Source organism: Sapajus apella, unplaced genomic scaffold (genome assembly GCF_009761245.1).
Source record: "Sapajus apella isolate SASKATOON/1434 unplaced genomic scaffold, GSC_monkey_1.0 scaffold74, whole genome shotgun sequence".
NCBI lineage: Eukaryota > Metazoa > Chordata > Mammalia > Primates > Cebidae > Sapajus > Sapajus apella.
Genome location: NW_022437014.1, coordinates 9192013 through 9200525, shown reverse-complemented (window position 1 = coordinate 9200525; position 8513 = coordinate 9192013). Strand labels below are relative to the sequence as shown.

The 8513-nt window shown below is 33.7% G+C and overlaps 1 long non-coding RNA gene across 1 annotated transcript in view; it reads left to right on the top strand.

Annotated features, from left to right (window-relative positions):
* Positions 1-4865, top strand: part of LOC116532102 — a 39465-nt gene extending 34600 nt beyond the window's left edge. The window contains exon 4 of the long non-coding RNA XR_004260714.1: positions 4703-4865. This is a non-coding gene — a long non-coding RNA (uncharacterized LOC116532102). The remainder of the gene's footprint in view (positions 1-4702) is intronic.
* Positions 4866-8513: the final 3648 nt, after the last annotated feature.

The following is an 8513-nucleotide window of genomic DNA, read 5'->3' as shown; positions in this document are numbered from 1 at the left end:
GATAGTTTCTTTTGCTGTACAGAAGCTTTTTAGTTTAATTAGATCCCATTTGTCTATTTTGGCTTTTGTTGTGATTGCTTTTGGTGTTGCAGTCATGAAGTCTTTGCCCATGCCTATGTCCTGAATAGTATTTCCTAGGTTTTCTTCTAGGGTTTTTATGGCTTTAGGTCTTATATGTAAGTCTTTAATCCATCTTAATTTTTGTATAAGGTGTAAGGAATGGATCCATTTTCAGCTTTCTGCATATGGCTAGTCACTCTTCCCAACACTTATTAAATAGGGAACCCTTTCCCCATTGGTTGTTTTTGTCAGGTTTGTCAAAGAGCAGTTGGTTGTAGATGTGTGGTGCTATTTCTGAGGCCTCTGCTCTGTTCCATTGGTCTATATATCTGTTTTGGTACCAATACCATGCTATTTTGGTTACTGTAGCCTTGTAGTGTAGTTTCAAGTCAGGTAGTGTGATGCCTCTAGCTTTGTTCTTTTTGCTTAGGATTGTCTTGGCTATGTGGGCTCTTTTTTGGTTCCATATGAAGTTTAAAGTAGTCTCTGTACATTGATTTTGTATCCTGAGACTTTGCTGAAATTGCTTATCAGTTTAAGAGGTTGTTTGAAAAGATTAACAAAATAGATAGACTGCTAGCCAGGCTAATAAAAGACAAAAGAGAAGAATCAAATAGACAATAAAAAATTATAAAGGGGATATCACCACCACTCCCACAGAAATACAAACTACCATCACAGAATACTATAAACACCTCTACACAGATGAACTAGAAAATCTAGAAGAAATGACTAAATGCCCAAACATATATACCCTCCCAAGACTAAACCAGGAAGAAGTCGAATCCCTGAATAGACCAATAACAAGTTCTGAAATTGAGGTAGTAATTAATAGCCTACCAAACAAAAAAAGTCCAGGACCAGATGGATTCACAGCCAAATTCTACTAGACGTACAAAGAGGAGCTGGTACCATTTCTTCTTAAACTATTCTAAACAGTAGAAAAAGAAAGAATGTTCCTTAACTCATTTTATGAGGACAGCATTATCCTGATACAAAAACCTGGCAGACACACAATAAAAAAAGAAAATTTCAGGCCAATATCCCTGATGAACATTGATGCAAAAATCCTCAATAAAATACTGGCAAACCAAATCCAGCAGCATATCAAAAAGCTTATCCACCACAATCAAGTCAGTTTCATCCCTGGGATGCAAGCCTGGTTAAACATATGCAAATCAATAAATGTAATCCGTCACATAAAACAGAACCAATGACAAAAACCACATGATTATCTGAATAGATACATAAAAGGCGTTCGACAAAATTCAACAGCCCTTTATGCTAAAAATTCTCAATAAACTAGGTATTGATGGAACACATCTCAAAATAATTAGACACATTTATGACAAATCCACAGCCAATAATATCATACCGAATGGGCAAAAGTTGGAAGCATTCCCTTGGAAAACTGGCACGAGACAAGGATGCCCTCTCTCATCACTCTGACTCAACATATTATTGGAAGTTCTGGCAAGGACAATCAGGCAAGAGAAAGAAATAAAGGGTATTTGATTAGGAAAAGAGGAAGTCAAATCGTCTCTGTTTGCACATTTGATTAGGAAAAGAGGATGTCAAACTGTCTTATGTTTGCAGATATCATGATTGTATATTTAGAAAACCCCATCATCTCGGCCCAATAATTGTTTTTTTGAATAAGATTTTGAAATGGTCATTTATTTATCATCATTACCTATAGGAAAGCTTTAAAATGAGGAAAGGAAAATATAAATATGTAACACAATTTTTTAAAAATAATATTAATATTTTTAAAATTAAAATGCTGTTCACTCTATTGTGCTGTTTATATGCATTTCTGAGTTTAAAATTCTATAATCTATTGCTTTTGTTATAAAAATATTAGGTAAACTCTTTGAAGGAGGAAAAAAATCACTCATAATTCAATCATCCTAACATGGCAACTACTGTAACTTTTACATTCTCTTCTGGTCTTGTCATTTATTTTTCATGATTGGAATCTACATATATGGGGAGATGTGACAGAAAGAATATGGACTTTGAAGTCAAAGAGAAGTGACAAGAAACAAATTACATAATAAATAAATGGTGATTTATTATATAATACAATTGGACTGTGCTGTGTTAATTATGGCATAAAATTAAAAAAATTAAATTATCAGACATTAAAATTTTCAATACTAGCTGCAAATTTACTTGAGGCAAAAGACTACAGGCAGAGAAATACAGAATATATAAGTCCTTGAGAAAATGCAGAGGTGAAACTGATAGGGAAATCAAGACATTTAAAAGCATGTGTATATAGGAGGGATTAAGAAAAAAGCACATGCACAGGCTCAGGGAAGATACATGCCAAGACAAGACCAGAGAAGACAAGAGAATAAAAATTAATTACAAATCTCTGTTAATAGGTATATGATATATAAAACTGTAATTTGTAACATCAGTAACAAAAGTGGAGTACAGCTGTAAAAGAGTACAGCTTTTGTATATAACTGAAGTTAAGTTGGTATCAGTTTAAAATAGATTGTTATAACTATAGGATATTGTATATAATAATCCATGATGAACCTCAAAGAAACTAGCTATAGAATATACACAAAAGGAAATGAGAAGGGAGACAAAGTATCTTAAATTTTCTGCTAATTAGGGCATAAAGGAAATTTTCTAATGTTTAAATTATTAGACGTTAAATTATTAATATTATCTACAGACTTGCTTGGGATAAGAGACTACAGGCAGAAATTTCTCAATAAAGCGTAATGTGTTTATTGTATAATTTGTCTCTGGTCACTACAAAAAATCAACTAAACACAAAGGAAATCAGTAAGTAAGGAAATAAAATGTAAAACATACAGAAAACAACAAAATGACAACAGAAAACTCTCTATTAGTAATTATTTTAAATATAAATGAATGAAACCTCCCAAAGACATTAGATTGGCAGAATGGATTGAAAAACAGTCCGATTATTTGTTTTCTACAAGAGACTCACTTTAGATTTAAGGACATGCATAGATTGAAAGTGAAAGGATGATAAAAAGGTATTTAATGCAACAAGTAACTAAAAGAGAAGTGGCTCTACTACTATCAGACAAAATAGAATAAGTTAAAAACTGTTAAGAGGGACGCTAAAGGACAGTATATAATAATAAAAGCGTCAATTTACTAAGAAGATTTTAACAGTTATGAACATATATGCATCAAACATAAGAGTTCCTAACTATGAGGGAAACATTGACAGAATTAAATAAACAGATGTTTCTATCATTATAGGTGATGTCAATGACCAACTTTCAATAATGAATGGAAGAGCCAGAGAAAAAATCAGTAAGGAAATTGAGGAATTGAAAAACACTAGACTAATTGGACCTAACAAACATAGGGAACACTTCACCCAACAGTCGAATACACATTTTTTTCAAGTATACATGTAACATTCTCCAGGACTGACCATATTTTGTGTCACAAATAAGTCTTAATGAATTTTAAAATACTGAAATATACAAAGTATCTTTTCTAATCACAATAGGCTAAAGCTAAAAATAACAGCAAGAAGGAAAAATGAAAAACCTAAAAATATGTGGAAATTAATTAACACACTCTTAAGCAACCAACGTGTCAAACAAGAAATGACAAAATAAATTAGAAAATATATTGAGACAAGTAAAAATGAAAACATAACATACTAAAACTTATGAGATGCAGTGAAAGTAGTGCTAAGAGGGAAAATTATAGCTATAAATGCTTGCATTAAAAAGATCTCAAATTGAAAACCTAAATGTATACCTTAAGGAGCTAGAGAAAGAACAAATAAACTCAAAACTGGCAAAAGGAAAAAATGATAAAGCTTAAGGCAGGGAAAAACAAAATAGATAACAGAAAGATAGGTAAATCAACAAAACTAAAAGTTGGTTCTTCAAAAGACTGACAAATTTGACAAGTCTTTAGCTACACTGACGAAATAATTAAATAATTAGAAATATAAAAGAGTTAAATAGTTAAATAATCAGAAATTAACAAGGGGACACTACAACCAACTTAGCAGAAACAGGAAAGATTATAAGAAAGTACTAAGAACATGGTATGCCAACTAGCTCGATACTTTAGATAAAATGAATAAATTCTGAGAAAAACACTACCTACTGAATCATTAACAAAAATATTAACAGATTTATAACTAATATAGAGATTAAATCAGTAATCAAACACCTCTCAACAAAGAAAAGCCTAAACCCAGTTGTCTTGACTGGTTAATCTGTTAAACCCAGTGTAAAGAAGACTTAATACCAATGATCCTCAAACTCTTCCAAAAAAAAAACAGGACAGAATACTTCCAAATTTATTTTGTGAGGCCAGCATTATCCTGATACAAAGACACTAGAAAAAAAGGAAACTACAGACCACTATCCCTGATGGATACTTGTTGGGAGAGGCAGGCATGCACAGATCCTTGTCCTTTGCATACTCACATAAGACTAGCTGTGAGCCTGGAACATTTCCTTATAGGGAAATAAGGAGCCCTCACAGCTTGTGCTGGGCATATCTGTTTGGGTGTTTGGGAATATCTTTTCCTGTGGCAGGATTGGTGTATACTCCTTTGTTCTGCTTAAGTGTGTGTGTCAATGGAGCTCAGGCTCACCCCTCACTTTATATATTTCAGAACCCATGGGGGAGGGGTCAAGGTTCTTCATTTGCAGTAGACAGTTTCCTTGCATCAACTGTGAGGCAAAATCTGTTGGCCATGAAGGACCCTTGCTCACCATTTAAGGTGATGGTTTTCTGCTGATGTTTTCTTTATATAAGTAAAGCATTGTTCCATCCAATGCCTGTGTAAGTTGTGCCTTTCTTGGAAACTTTCTTGCAAGTTGCAAGACACATGCAAACCATGCAGGAGTTTCATGTCCTAGAACTGCTACTCATGGTGATAGGCAACAGACATTATTTGCTTCACAATACTGGTGCAAAAATCCTCAATAAAATACTAGCAAAGAAAACTCAACAGCATCCAAAAGATTTGTATGACTTGACCAATTGGGATTATTCCTGAAATGCAAGGATGATCAAATATATGAAAATCAATCAATATAATATATCACATTAGCAAAATGAAGAAAAAGCCCCATAGGATCATCTTGATTGATGTAGAAAAAGCATTTCACAAAATTCAACACTCTTCCATGATAAAAAACCCAAAAATTTATAAAAAGAAGGAAACTACCATATAGAAGGGAAACTAATGAATGGAAGGAAACTATAATGAAGGCCATATATTTTAAAACAGCTATTATCATGCTCAATGGTAAAATACTGAAAACTTTTTAAGATTACGAACAAGACAAGGATGTCTGCTTTACCATTTCTATTTAACATAGTGTGAAAATCCTAAACAGAGCAAATAGGCATAAATAAATAAGCAGCATCCAAATGGGAAAGGTTGAAGTAAAATTATCTGAATTGATAGATGACATGATCATGTATGTAGAAAACCCTAAAGATTCCATTTAAAAAACCTATCAGAACAAATAAATGAATTCAGCAAAGTTGCAGGATAGGATATCAATACACAAAATTCAGTTGACTTCTATACACAAACAATCCAAAAAGGCAAGTAAGAAAATAATTCCATTTGTAATAGCATCAAAAAGAATACTTAGAATAAACTTAACCTAGGAAATCTATGAAATGTAGCTCAAAGAAACTAAAGAAAATACAAGCGGGAAGATAGCCTTTGCTCATGAATTGGAAGGTGTAATATTTTCATGAGGCCAATACTACCTTAAGTGATCTACAAGTTTATTCAAATTCTAATCAAAATCTCAATAGTTTTTTGTAAGAAATAGAAAAATTCTTTCCAATCTGGTGTAGGATATCAAGAGAAGTCAAATAGCCACAACAATCTTGAAAAACAAAGTTGGAGGTCAAACATTTTTTAATTTCAAAGCTACAAAGCTACAGGAGTCAAAACAATGAGGTACTAGCATAATAACAGACATGTAAATCAATGGACTAGAATGAACAGCCCAGAAATAAACCCTTGCATATATGTTCAAATATTTTTGACAAAGGTGCTAAGACTATTTAATGGGGAAAGAACAGTCTTTTTCAACAACTGATGTTGGGAAACTGGATATCCACATGCAAAAGAATGAGATTGGATTCTTACTTTGTACCATTTACAAAATGGAAAGTCCTCAATGTCAGAGTTGAAACTAAAACACTCTTAGAAGAAAACATAGGGTAAAATTTCCTAACATATTTCACAGTGATTTTCTGGATCAGACACCAAAAGCACAGGCAACAAAGTAAAAAAAAAAAAATAAACAAAACTAAAATTTAACATATCTGTGTATCAAAGGATATAATTAGCAGAGTGAAAAGGCAACCTATAGAATGTGAGAAAATATTTTTAAATCATGTATCTGTTAAGAGGTTAACATCCAGAATATATAATGAACTTCTACGACTCAACCACAACAGACAAAAACAATCAAGCCAATTTAAAAAATGTGCAAAGGGGATAGGCACGGTGGCTCATGCCTATATTGAGCACTTTGAGAAGCCGAGGTGGGGGGATTGCTTGAGGCCAGGACTTTAAGACCAGCCTGAGCAACATAGCAGAACTTGTCTCTATTAAAAAAAAAAAATTGGGGTGTGGTGACACATTCCTGGAGTCCTAGCTACTCGGGAGGCTAAGGTGGGAGTATTGCTTGAGCTCAGGAGGTTGAGGCTGCGGTGTGCAATGATTGTGCCACTGCACTCCAGCCTGGGCAACAGAGCAAAACCTTATCTTTAGGAAAAAAAAAAAAAGCAAAGAACTTGAATAAATATTTCTCCAAAGAAGATATATAAATGGCCAATAAGCCCATAAAACAATGTTCAACATCACTAATCATTAGAGATATGCAAACCAAAAACACACTTATTAGGATGGCTGATATAAAACAAAACAAAGGTTGGTGAGGACACAAAGAAATTGGAAATTAAAATGGTGCATCTGCTATAGAAAACAGTATGGCAGCCCCTCCAAAAATTAAAATAGTATTACCATATGCTCAATCAATTTTACTTCTAGGTACATACACCAAAAAATTTAAAAGAGAGTTTCATTGAGATACTTGTATATCCATATTTATAGCGGCATTAGTCACAGTAGCCAAAAGGCTCAAGAAATCCAAATGCTCATTGACAGATGAACAAACAAAATATGATACATATTTATGTAATATATATGTATAATACAATGAAATATTCTTTACCTCTAAAAATAAGGAAAATGAACCTTGAGAACATTGTTTAATAAGAGTCACAAAAAGATGAAAATTGTATAATTCTACTTGTATGAGGTGCCTAAAGTGGTCAAATTTATAGAAGCAAAGCAGAATGTTGTTTTCCAGGACCTAGGTGAAAGGGAGAATGGGGAGCTACTAATAGGTACAGAGGTAACATTTTTGCAGAATGAAAAGAGTTCTGGAGATGGATGGCGGTGACGACAGATGTACATGATTCAGTGTATATCATTAAGTTACATAAAATTGTAGTACCCATCTTGCTGCAGTCTCTCTACCTTGCTGGCTTTGAAGAAGCAAGCTGTCATATCGTGAACTGCCTACTTGCCATGCAACAGGGGCCTGGAGATAGCCTCTGGCTGATAGCCAGTGAGCAACTATGGTCACTGGTCCGGCCGCTTGCAAGGAACAGAATGCTGCTCAAGGCCATGTCAGTTTGCAAGGAGATTCTTTGTCAGATGAGAACACACCCCTGTCTGACACCTTGATTGCTGTCTTGCACAGGACCTAGCTAAGTTGTTACTCAAACTTCTGAGTCACAGAAACCAAGATAATAAATGTGTTTTGAAATACTAAGTTTGTGGAACTATTGTTATGCTGTAACAGACAACTAACATATGGGGAAAGAATAATAACTGGAGCCTATGTACTGAACTATTTCTAAAGCTCACACAGGGCTGGAAATTGAGCTTTCTCGGCTGGAGTAAAAAGATTATATTCTATGCTGAGGACATTCAGTAGAGAACCAAGAAAGGTCAGGACTGAGAAGTGCAGCAAAATTAGCCCCAGAGAAAATTGGCTACTTTAAGCCTGAAAGGAACTTAAAAACAAATCTTGAAAAAAATGAAAGTAACATTTCAGTGACAAATTGCCTGCCAGAGAAAGTCCAAGGAATCTAAAGAAACATCATAAAACCCAGCACTCCAAAATAGAAAATTTATAATACTCATTATCCAATTAAACAAATACTAGACATACAAAGAAGCAGCAAAATATAACCAATGATCAGGAGAAAAATCACTCCATAGAAACAGACCCATAAATAACAAAGTAATGGAACTAGCAGACAAGAATCATAAAAGAGCTGTTATAACTACCTCAAGGATGTAAGAAGCATTAACATAACAATGGGGGAATAGATATTTGAAAAGTATAACCAAATGGAAATTCTAAAGATGAAACATA